At 40.1% G+C, this 12,480-nt stretch overlaps 1 pseudogene; it reads left to right on the forward strand.

Annotated features, from left to right (window-relative positions):
• The first annotated feature begins 4,100 nt into the window (after positions 1–4,100).
• LOC124887207 overlaps positions 4,101–12,480 on the forward strand; it is an 11,498-nt pseudogene continuing 3,118 nt past the window's right edge.

Genomic DNA, 12,480 nt, shown 5'->3' on the forward strand with positions numbered 1-12,480 from the left:
TTTGCCAAATCGCTCAAGCGCATCTGTTGACAAAGGGAGACCACATGAGTTTTTCAAATGTACAAACTGTTTTCTTAATTGTCTCCACGTTGTTGCACGAAAGAGGTTATTTCTGGGATTCAGCAACAACAACAACAAACCCAGTATATTCTCACATAGTGAGGTTTGGGGAGGGTAAGATGTACGCAGTCCATACCCCTACCTCTAAAGAAGTACCTCTAAAGAAGTAGAAATGCTGTTTCAATTTTTGGGATTCAGAACACTAAAAAATTAGAACCACTATCTAAATTCAACAACAAAAAGACCTCGAAAACAACCTTGTGGATGTTTGTATCACACCACTATCCAGATGTGTGCATCAGGCATAATACATAAATGAGCTCCTTAACTTGCCTTGGTAGGCATCTATGTCATCCAATTTTGAGTGTGCATATAAGTAAGTAGGCACTTAAACTTTGGTTAAGTTGAACAAGTGGACACCCGTTTCTTACATGACAAATCATGTGAGGTTCATGCGTTTTGCATGAAGAATAACGTGAGATTTTACGCATGTATGTACTTATGCACAACCAAAATTGGAGGGCATAGATGTCAATTGGAGCCAAGTTAAAGGGCGCATTTATGAATAATTCATTAGTTATGTTTTCGAGGCTTCTCACTTCAATATTAAGAAATATAAACAGTTTATGAAAAAAATTGAATCTATCACCTCCTATTTACCTGGCAACAGCATTGTAACGACGATGGCATAGTGAGTCAAACTTCTAGCACAGGGATTAACAAAATAAAAAACTTTCAAATCTTGTGATTTTAAGTTAAAGTTATGTTAAATGTACTAAATTGTAGTTTAATCTTATGGTTTTAAACATACCATACCATGTGGAAAGTTGGAATAGTATTGCCAAAAATATAATCATTTTTGTTTAAACAGACATAAAATGAAAGTAAATCAGTTTTTTTTTTTTAAAACGGAGAAAGTAATTGTTAAGTGGTTCTATGTCCCACTGAATAAAAAAAATTAAAATATTTTTTGTTTTGTAAATTAAAAATAGTCTTGATAATTGAGTTATAGCATTACTCACTGTATGAGTCAAAGAGACTTGCTTTTTTTAAGAAAATATACTCCACTACGTGGCTTCTAAGCTGGAGATTTGTACTCCCTTCGTTTAAAAAAGAATGACGCAGTTTGACTTTGTATGAAGTTTAAGAAAATAAAGAAACTTTTGAATTTTATAGTCCTAAATTAAAGTTATGTCAAAGGTACCAAAATATTCTTTAATCTTGTGGTTTTAAACATGTCATATGAAAAGTTGAATTTAAAATATTATAAAAATAGGAAAGGATCGTTTTTTTAAAAATAAATTAAAAAGAAAAGTAGGTGATTCTAACGGAGGAGGTATTTGTTTATTGATTAGTCCACAAAGTATCAGTTGCAGACAGCTCCACAAAGTATCAGTTGCAGACAGCTAATATAAAAAAAAGAATTTGTGATTGGTACAGGAAATTGGCCAAGTTCTTTCTTTAATATATGAGATATGAGAAAAGTCTAAGTATATGTAGATATATTGTCTATAATCATCTTTTAATAACTTTCTATCTCAAAAATATAATTGAAGTTATCATCCCAATTTATCATAAGTCGACACTTTGTTATCTATAAAATTTAATACCATTTTAGTCACTCGGAGATTTTGTATGACATATTTTGTAACGCTCGGCATTTCGGGCTACAATATAGACCATGATTTCGATATGTTGATAAATTCCGAAGCCATAACATCCTATGCCAATACGGCATGTTAATTATTTGTGTAGCATGTGAATTCATTCAAACTTGAATTTAGACCATAGAGGTCCTTCAACTCAAGGACGAGTTGAAACTATTTCGATCGACTAAGTTTTAGTGGATGTTGTAAATTGTGTCAGCTTCCATCGACCATAAAATATGTTGAAATGCATGTCATGAAATGTCTTGAAATGCATGTCATGAAATGTCTTAAACATGTCATGATTTGGATATGGTTTTTGACTTTCAAAGAGAGGGTTGTTTTGTTCATGTTGAAATATGTTGCATATGATGATTGAATGAAGAGAATGATATGATACTGATTGACTTGCAAGTCGGGTATGACGATACCCTACAGAGTATGACATGTGATTGATTTGAACAAAGTTTGAATGCATTGATTTTACATGAGAACGGTGGATGCCGGAAGTAGGCGTTTGAGTGAAAGGGCTCATCGCTAGAAACCGTAGTTGCCGATACGGGTCATATGATATTGTATCCTATATGGGAGGATAATAAAATAATTGGGACATCTCACATGGGGGGATTCTCTGCGGTATACTCACATGGGGGGATTCTCTGCGGTATACTCACATGGGGGTATACCGGCTCCAAATCCTAGCGGCTACTTGGATTGGAGGTTTGGCCGCCGAGCACCAGAGGCGGATTCCACATAACCGTGGAATTACAATTGTACGGAATTTCATCTAGCTCAATCGCATTACATTGGTATTGAAAACTATTACATTACGCCCATGTGTTTTCAAATAATTTGATATGAATTGTGTGCGTAATTACCAGACAGGGGTGTTTTCGTGCCTCATGGTTCGGAATACTCGTCACGACCAGGGCCCGGCTCGGGTCGTGACAAACTTTGTATCAAGCACGGTTCATGATCCCAGAGTGTCTGCGAAATCGCGTCCGGTAGAGTCCTGTTTATGGGTGTGTAGCGCGCCACACTTATAAGCAGGAGGCTGCTAGGCGTTTAGAAAATGTTTCCCTTCTTTGTGATTTAGTTCGTGCTTCAGATTCTGAACTGTCCCCTAATCAATGATCACTTGTATTTCAGAAACACAGTTATGCCTCCACGTCGTATCATCGATCAGAATGCTCAGGCGGATGAGGTCCGTCCCATCCATGGGATGCGGACCCGTAACAGAGCTCACACTCTAGAACTTGCCCCTACTCCGGGAGTCCCTCCAGTCCCGACCAGTCCACCTCGGGCTCCGCGGACTAATGTCAACCGTCCCCCAACTGCTCAAGGAGATATTTCAAATGCAGAATTTAGACGGTCTATTCATATGCTGACACAGTTGGTAGCTAACCAGGCTCAACAATTGGAAGACGTTGGGACTACATCTGTTACGTCTGAGGCTACTAGGGTCGGACATTTCATGAAGATGAACCCACCTAAGTTCACTGGCACCAAGGTGGAGGAAGATCCACAGGAGTTCGTGGATAAGATGGAAAAGATCTTTAAGGTAATACATGTGGATGAGGTTGAAGGGGTGGAACTGGAAACTTATCAGCTCAAGGATGTTGCAAATCAGTGGTATGTCGACTGGGAGGATGCAAAAGGTGAGAGTGCTGACCGCACAATTTGGGGCGAATTTGTGGAAACTTTCCTTGACCGATTCTTTCTTCTGGAGTTGAGGGAGGCCAAGGCGGAAGAGTTTATGAATCTGAAGTAGGGCAGTATGAGTGTCCAGGAGTACACTTTGAAGTTTAATAAACTAGCCCTCTATGCACCATAGTTGACTAGTAATATGAGAGCCCGGATGAGGAAATTTGCATCCGGCCTTTCTGATAACCTGGTACTTGAGTGCCAGGGGGCTATGTTGAACAAGGAGTTAGACTTTGCTCGCTGACCGTTCATATGCAGCAGATAGAAGAGAAGAAAAAGAAAATTTCAGAAATAAGAGAGAAAGACAAGCAATCAAAGAGAGCCAGAACCGCGGATCAGAATCACAGCCAGCCACAGAGCGGCAACTGGGGAAATAGATGGCAAAAGAAGAAGTCCTGGAGTAATGCACAGTCTGCTACCAGTGCCCCAGCGCCTGGACCACCAGCAGACAGACGATCTCAGAGTTTTCAGGCTCATCATAGATCGAGAGCCCTAGATACTCAGTCGCAGGGGAGTGTGGCCCAACAGCGTCGTACTTATCTACAGTGTGATATTTGTGGGAGGAATCACCCAGGGAAGTGTTTTTTTTAGGGGAAAAATTACTATACTTGTGGCAAAGTGGGACATCTTCAGAAAGACTGCCCTTCTGCTGGAGGAAATGCGGGAGGGACTAAGCCCCACGCCGCGTTCATGGCTCCTCCTCATAAGGGTGCCCCTTCAGCTGGCAGGAACAGTCGCAACCAGTTATATGCTTTGACCAACCGCCAGGAGGTGGAAGTTTCCCCAGATGTTGTTACCGGTACGTTACAAATCTTTTCCCATGATGTTTATGTGTTACTTGATCCCGGGTCTACTTTATCTTATGTGACCCCCTATGTGGCTGTTGGTTTTGCGTTCAAGCCCGAAGTCATTGAAGAACCCTTCACTGTTTCCACTCCTGAAGGTGATTCTATTGTTGCTAGAAGGGTTTATAGAAATTGTGTTGTGTCTATTCTTAGTAGGGATATTATGGCTGACCTTATAGAACTTGATATGGTAGATTTTGATGCCATCTTGGGATGGACTGGCTCCATTCGTGTTATGCCACCCTTGATTGCAGAACCCGAAAGGTCACTTTTTCTTTTTCACATGAGACACCAATTGTATGGGCAGGGAGTTCTTTGAAACCTAGAGGTCACTTTATCTCTTATCTTAGAGCCTGAAAGCTTATCTCCAAAGGTTGTATGTACCATCTAATCCGAGTAAAAGACTCAAGAGTTGAAAATCTTTCTTTTCAGTCAGTCTCTGTACTGAATGAGTTTCTAGAAGTCTTTCCCGAAGATCTCCCAGGGATGCCACCTGATAGGGAAATAAATTTTGGCATTAATGTGTTGCCAGACACCCGTCCTATTTCTATTCCGCCATATAGAATGGATTCCGCGGAACTAAAAGAGTTAAAAGAGCAGCTGGCAGACCTTTTAGATAAGGGTTTTATTCGCCCCAGTGTGTTCCCTTGGGGTGCACCTGTACTTTTCGTGCGAAAGAAAGACGGTTCTCTTCATATGTGCATAGACTATCGTCAGCTGAATAAGGTCATGATTAAAAACAAGTATCCTCTTCCTAGGATTGATGATCTTTTTGACCAGCTTTAGGGTGCTAAGTGTTTTTCGAAAATAGATCTTCGTTCGGGTTATCATCAGTTGAAATTTAGGGAGTCAGACATTCCCAAGACAGCCTTCCAAACCCGGTATGGTCACTACGAATTTCTAGTCATGTCCTTCGGGTTGACTAACGCCCCTGCAGCCTTCATGGATCTTATGAATAGAGTGTTCCGTCAGTTTCTTGACTTGTTCGTCATTGTATTTATTGATGATATTCTGATCTATTCTAAGAGTGAAGAGGATCACGCCAATCACCTCCAAATTATTCTTCAGACCCTTAAGGATCATCAGTTGTATGCCAAATTTTCTAAGTGTGAATTCTGGTTAGATGCTATTGCTTTTCTGGGGCATATTGTGTCCAGTGACGGGATAAAAGTAGATCCCCAGAAAGTTGAAGCAGTGAGAAAATGGTCCAGACCTACGACTCCAACCGATATTCGGAGCTTCTTAGGTTTGGCGGGGTATTACAGAAGGTTCGTAGAGAGTTTTTCTTCCATAGCTGCTCCGCTTACTAAACTAACTCAAAAAAAGATTAAGTTTGTGTGGTTTGACTTGTGTGAAAACAGTTTTGAGAAGTTGAAGGACAAGCTGACTACTGCTCCTGTTTTGACCCTTCCCAGGGGTGTAGATGATTTTGTGGTTTATTGTGATGCGTCCCATGTGGGAGTTGGTTGTGTATTGATGCAGCATGGTAAGGTGATAGCTTATGCATCTAGGCAGTTAAAGGTGCATGAGCGCACTTACCCCACTCATGACTTGGAGTTAGCAGCCGTGGTGTTTGCACTTAGAATCTGGAGACACTATCTCTATGGAGTGCATGTTGATATTTATACTGACCATAAAAGTTTGCAGTATGTTTTCTCACAGAAAGAATTGAACCTCAGGCAGAGGCGTTGGATGGAGCTTTTGAAAGACTATGATATAAGTCTGCATTACCATCCGGGCAAGGCAAATGTTGTAGCCGACGCCCTCAGCAGGTTGTCTATGGGCATCCTTTCTTATGTAGAAGAAGGAAAGAAAGAGATGGTGAAGAATATTCACCGCCTTGCAAATCTGGGAGTGCGACTCTTAGATTCCGAATATGGAGGGGTGATTGTTCATGAGTTAGCTAAGTCATACCTTTGTGCTGAAGTTAAGGAGAAGCAGGTTGAAGATTCCATCTTGATGCAAATCAAGAAAGATGTAGGTCAACAAAAGGTTATGCCGTTTAAAATTGGTGGTGATGGTATTCTGAGATTTCAGAGTAGGTTGTGCGTTCCGAATGTTGATGGGCTACGGGAAAAAATCCTTAATGAGGCGCACACTTCGAGGTATGTCGTTCACCCAGGCTCTACTAAGATGTACCATGATCTGAAAACCTTGTATTGGTGGAATAACATGAAACGTGATGTGGCTGATTTTGTGTCTAACTGTTTGAACTGTCAACAAGTGAAGGTAGAACACATGAAGCTAGGTGGTACTTCCCAAGAGATAGCCCTGCCTTTATGGAAGTGGGAGATGATAAACATGGACTTCATTACAGGACTTCCGAGATCCTGAAACCAGTATGATTCTATATGGGTGATTATAGATCGGTTGACAAAGTCAGCTCAGTTTTTGCCTGTGAGGACTAATTATTCGGGAGAGGGTTATGCTAAGATTTACATTGAGGAGTTAGTTCGGTTGCATGGGGCATCAGTGTCCATTATATCTGATAGAGGTATGCCATTTTCATCTCAGTTCTGGAGATCTTTTCAGAAGGGTTTAGGTACACAAGTGAATTTGAGCACAACTTTCCACCCTCAGACGGATAGGCAAGCTGAGAGTACCATTCAGACCCTCGAGGATATGTTGAGGGCATGGGCCATTGATTTCAAAGGTAGTTGGGTAGATCACCTGCCACTGGTTGAATTCGCTTACAATAATAGTTACCATGACAGCATCAAGATGGCTCCTTTTGAGGCTCTGTATGGGAAGAGATATAGGTCTCCGATAGGATGGTATGAAGTGGGTGAGACCCAGTTATATAGGCCTGATCTTGTTCATCAGGCGATGGAGAAAGTGAAGATCATTAGAGAATGACTCAAGACTGCTCAGAGTCATCAGAAGTCCTATGCCGATGTTTGGAGAAGAGAACTAGAGTTTGAAGTTGGTGATTGGGTGTTTCTCAAGGTTTCTCCTATGAAAGGAGTTATGCGATTTGAAAAAAGGGGTAAATTGAGCCCTCGCTATATAGGGTCATATCAGATTTTGAGAAAGATTGGTGCAGTTGCTTATGAGCTAGAATTTCCTGCAAGTTTGTGTTCCGTTCATCCGGTATTTCATGTATCCATGTTAAAAAAATACATCGGAGATCATTCTTTGGTATTGCCAGTAGAGGGTGTCAAAGTGACAAATTCCTTGTCTTACGAAGAAAAGCCCGTTGAAATTTTAGATCGCCAAGTTCGAAAGCTGAGGAGTAAAGAGATAGCCTCAGTAAAGGTACTATGGAGGAATCAGAAAGTCGAAGAAGCAACTTGGGAGTCAGAAGATGACATGAGAATTAGATATCCCAATTTGTTTGCTTCGATGGAGGATGAGACAGAAGGTACTATTCCTATCTTATCTTTCCTAGACCTTTATTATTCTTGAAATCGTGTCTGTCTGTGTCCCGCATCATCATTCGAGGACGAATGATCCTAAGAGGGACAATGTAACGCCCCGCATTTCGGACTACAATATAGACCATGATTCTGATGTGTTGATAAATCCCGAAGTCATAAAATACTATGCCAATACAGCATGTTAATTATTTGTGTAGCATGTGAATCCATTCAAGCTTGAATTTATACCATAGAGGTCCTTCAACTCAAGGACGAGTTGAAACTATTTCGATCGACTAAGTTTTAGTAGACGTTGTAAATTGTGTCATCTTCCATCGAAGATAACTCTCTTTATATGTCGAATTAGGGAGCCTACTATGTGTCAAATTATAGGTCTTCGAGTTAGCCTTCCAACGGTACCAATTTTGCTAAAATCCGACATCCGAGCGAGAAGTTATGGCATTTCAAAGTGATACGCGTCGCCTAACCAATCGCCCATGGCCACTGGAAAGTATAGGCGATAGCCTAGGCGGCGCCTATGTAAACATAGGCGATAGCCTAGGCGGCGCCCAAGTAAACATAGGCGATGGCCTAGGCGGCGCCTATGTAAACATAGGCGATGGAATAGACGGCGCCTATGTAAAGAATTCAAGTGACGTAAACACTCCGTTTTGGGGCAAAATGGTCCTTTTCCACCCTTGCTTAGCCCTAAAACAGGAAATTCAGTTCCAAGGACCTCAAAATACACCTTCATTCATCAAAAGTGCTCAAGGATTCTCCTTATGGTTTCAAAATAAAAACCCAAATAGCTCAAGATTCGACCGTAGGTTTTCGAAGATAATTACATATTTGGAATCACCAATCCGCAAGCTTCAAGAAACATCTATTATCTTTGGAAATAGAGGTACGTGGGGTTATCTCAAAAACCTCATGGGCTTTAAAAATTCATGTTTTCAAAATGGGGGTTTTGAAATTACGAATATGATTATGTTTTAAATGTTTTATGATATTGATTTGGTCTTTAGGCCTAATTCCAATGTGATTTGATATATTATATATGGATATTCATGTGTTCCATAATGATGATAGATTGAGAGCATGATTTACATGGAACCCCTCTCTTGATATGATATTGTTTTAAGTTTTCACATGATATGAATCGTTTGAAATCATCTTTAAATGCATGTCATGAAATGTCTTAAAAATATCATGATTTGGATACGGTTTTTGACTTTCAAAGAGAGGGTTATTTTGTTCATGTTGAAATATGTTGCATATGATGATTGAATGAAGAGAATGATATGATACTGATTGACTTGCAAGTCGGGTATGACGATACCCTACAGAGTATGACATGTGATTGATTTGAACAAAGTTTGAATGCATTGATTTTACATGAGAACGGTGGATGCCCGAAGAAGGCGTTTGAGTGAAAGGGCTCATTGCTGGAAACCGTAGTTGCCGATGCGGGTCATATGATATTTTATCCTACATGGGAGGATAATAAAATAATTGGGACATCTCACATGGGGATTCCCTGCGGTATACTCACATGGGGATGTACCGGCTCCAAATCCTGGCGGCTACTTGGATTGGAGGTTTGGCCGCCGAGCACTAGAGGCGGATTCCACATAACCGTGGAATTACAATTGTAGGGTATTCCACCTAGCTCAATCGCATTACATTGGTATTAAAAACTATTACATTATGCCCATGTGTTTTCAAATAATTTGATATGAATTGTGTGCGTGATTACCAGACAGATAGGGGTGTTTTCGGGCCTCATGGTTAGGAATACTCGTCATGGCCAGGGCCCGGTTCGGGTCGTGACATATTTCTATTGATTTTAATCTTGATTACTTGCTACTGTATCTTTTTTTTCATATACTCATATTTATGTTTTCATAGTGATTACTTGCAGTGATCAGTTGCTTCTTCCCAAATTTCTACCATTAAAAGGTTAGTTTTCCTTAATTACTCATATTTATAATCTAATAACTATTAGTTGAGCGACCACATAAGTTTAGAAAAACTAATCTTCAACCGTAGTCTCAATCCATCATTTAGAAAATACGAATTACTTGAAATAAATACCTTGTATAAATAGTCTTCTTGCTTCTAAGAATTTTTGGGAGGAAGAAAATGAGGAATTTTGAAGATTTCTGCTAGTTTAGGACGACTTTAGGGTTATAAAACGGCTTGGGAAAGTAACATGGTGTGAAAGGACAAGTTTGCACCTAATTTAATGAACTTTTACGTCGGAGAGGTATGCTCTGTGCTGCGCACCGCAACGCGGAGGCAAACAAGTGATCTCCTGGCTTGAGCTCCACCCTGCGCTTCCAAACGCTTAGCTGGGATGCTTCCTTATTAAAATGTCCATAACTTTTTGCTTGGAAAGAAAACTCAAAAACCTTTAATTTGGTAGGTAATAGGCCACCTAACTCATTATATACTAGGATTAATGATCATTGGAAGTTGACCCAAGTAAAAACGTCGACTAAAACCAATCGGTAGGAAAGTTCTCAACTCAACTTTGAGCTAAGAGATTTTTATGTCCTCAATTCATCTACAAAGATGTTCCCATACTAAAGAATTGGTATCACGTTATCTATAATACCATTGACCTCTTGCATCTTGCAGCTTTCAGGTCATAATCGCAAAGGCAAACGTGAATACAGTAGATATGGCTCATACTAGTGTGGCGTCTCTTATGAGAACAATAGAACTCTTAACATCCAATTCACCAATACAATCTCTAACCTGTGGTCTCAGTGAAGACTTTTCTGCTCTTCATGAAAAGATTAGTTCCCTCGAAGTAGTTGTCAAGAACTTTGAGAAAAACAATGTTTTGGGGGAAATGACAGATTTGGAAGTGCAGATAAAAGAAGTTGCAAATGTTGTTGAACGCACAATTCAACCAGGAGTAACTGAAGTTGTACTGGAAGATGATGAAAATCTGAGAGAAAAGGCACAAGATAGGCTTTCTGATAGCCTGCAACAAGCAGCAAAGGTTATTGATCGTATCTGGAAAGAGTCAACAAAGATTCAAGGTAAAGGGAACGTGATGAATTTTCAATGGTTCAAGATTTTTCTGTGCTTCATGATTTTTCAGTGGTTCAATATTTTTCAATGGTTCAACAAAACATCAAAGGAATACACAAATGTTGACAAAATAATGGTTGGACGTGATGATCAAAGGGAACGGTTGTTAAATGATCTGACTATAGGCTACTCTGGTGAACCCAAAGTCATCCCGATTGTCAGGATGGGAGGCATAGGTAAAACAACCTTAGCGAAAGAGGTTTACAACGATGCGTGCATCCGTTCTCATTTTGATGTTTGTGCCTGGGCTACTGTTTCTCAACAACACAACGTAAAGGAAATCTTGTTGAGCCTTTTGCGTTCAACAAAGGATGACAAAGTTTTCACAAGCAGTGAGGCAGAGCTGGCAGACATGCTATAAAAGAGTTTAAAGGGTAAGAGATATTTAATTGTATTGGACGACATGTGGAAAAGTGAAGCATGGGATGCCGTGAGACTATGCTTTCCAATGTGGAAAAGTGAAGAGAATATTGTAGACGACCCGTAACACTGAAGTAGCGCGCTATGCTGGTACAGAGAAATCTTTGCCAATGAGGTTCATGGATCAAGATGAGAGTTGGAACCTTTTTAAAAGTGTAGTATTTGCAAATGAAGCATTACCATCTGAGTTCGAGACTATCGGGAAGCAGATTGCAGAAAAATGTCACGGGCTACCACTAACTATTGTCGTGGTTGCGGGGCTTCTCAAATCTAAAAGGGCAATAGAAGATTGGGAAAGTGTTGCCAAAGATGTCACGTCATTTGTCACAAATGATCCTGATGAACAATGTTCACATATTCTCTGGTTGAGTTTCAATCACTTAACCAGCAATCTAAAAGCATGTCTTCTGTATTTCGGAATTTTTTCGGAAGACGCTGAGATTCCAGTGAAGTATTTGATGAGATTGTGGATGGCTGAAGGGTTCCTGAATTTGGAAAGAGAGGCTGAGAATTGTTTACAAGATCTTATCGACAGATGTCTAGTTCTCGTCAGCAAGAAAAGTCGAGATGGAACGAAAATTAGATCATGTAAGGTTCATGATCTAATACATGACCTGTGCTTGAGAGAAGTTCTAAGGGAAAACGTCTTTATCATGAACGAAATTGTGTTTGAAAAATCAGATGCAAATCATGTTTCTTCAGAATGCCAATCTCTCAGTAGCCTTAGAATGAAGCCCTTTAAGCGAGGGACTGATGGTGAAATTAGTGATTCTCGCTACGAACTTTATAGGGCCCTTCTTTCCCCTGGACATCATCAGTTGACAGATGATAACAACAACAATCTTTTGAAAAGAACTCATTCTATTTTCTTTGCTTGTAGAACTTCTTCAACTTTTATTCTCAAGTCGGAGCTTATTCATTTCAAATTACTCAAAATTTTGGACTTGGATGGCATAGAGATTGATGTTTTCCCTCTAGAGATACTAATCCTCATCTGGTTGAGGTACCTATCATTGCTCCGCCGTAGTAAACTTGTCATACCGACAGAAATTTGCAGGTTATGGAATCTGCAGATATTCATTATTGAAAGGTCTCATACAACTATTCCTGAGCAAATTTGGGGACTAACGCAATTAAGGCATCTTGAACTGCAAAGATTTTATTTGCCAAATCCCCCAAATGGATGTGTTAACAAAGGGAAACACTTGGATTTTCCAAATATACAAACTATTTCTTACTTGTCTCCATGTTGCTGCACGAAGGAGGTTATTTTGGGGATTCAGAATGTTAAAAAACTAGGAATCGGAGGCGATGTGGATGACTTTAAAAGTATTCAGGAGTCTGGGC

Source organism: Capsicum annuum, chromosome 9, assembly GCF_002878395.1.
Source record: "Capsicum annuum cultivar UCD-10X-F1 chromosome 9, UCD10Xv1.1, whole genome shotgun sequence".
Taxonomy (NCBI): Eukaryota; Viridiplantae; Streptophyta; class Magnoliopsida; order Solanales; family Solanaceae; genus Capsicum; species Capsicum annuum.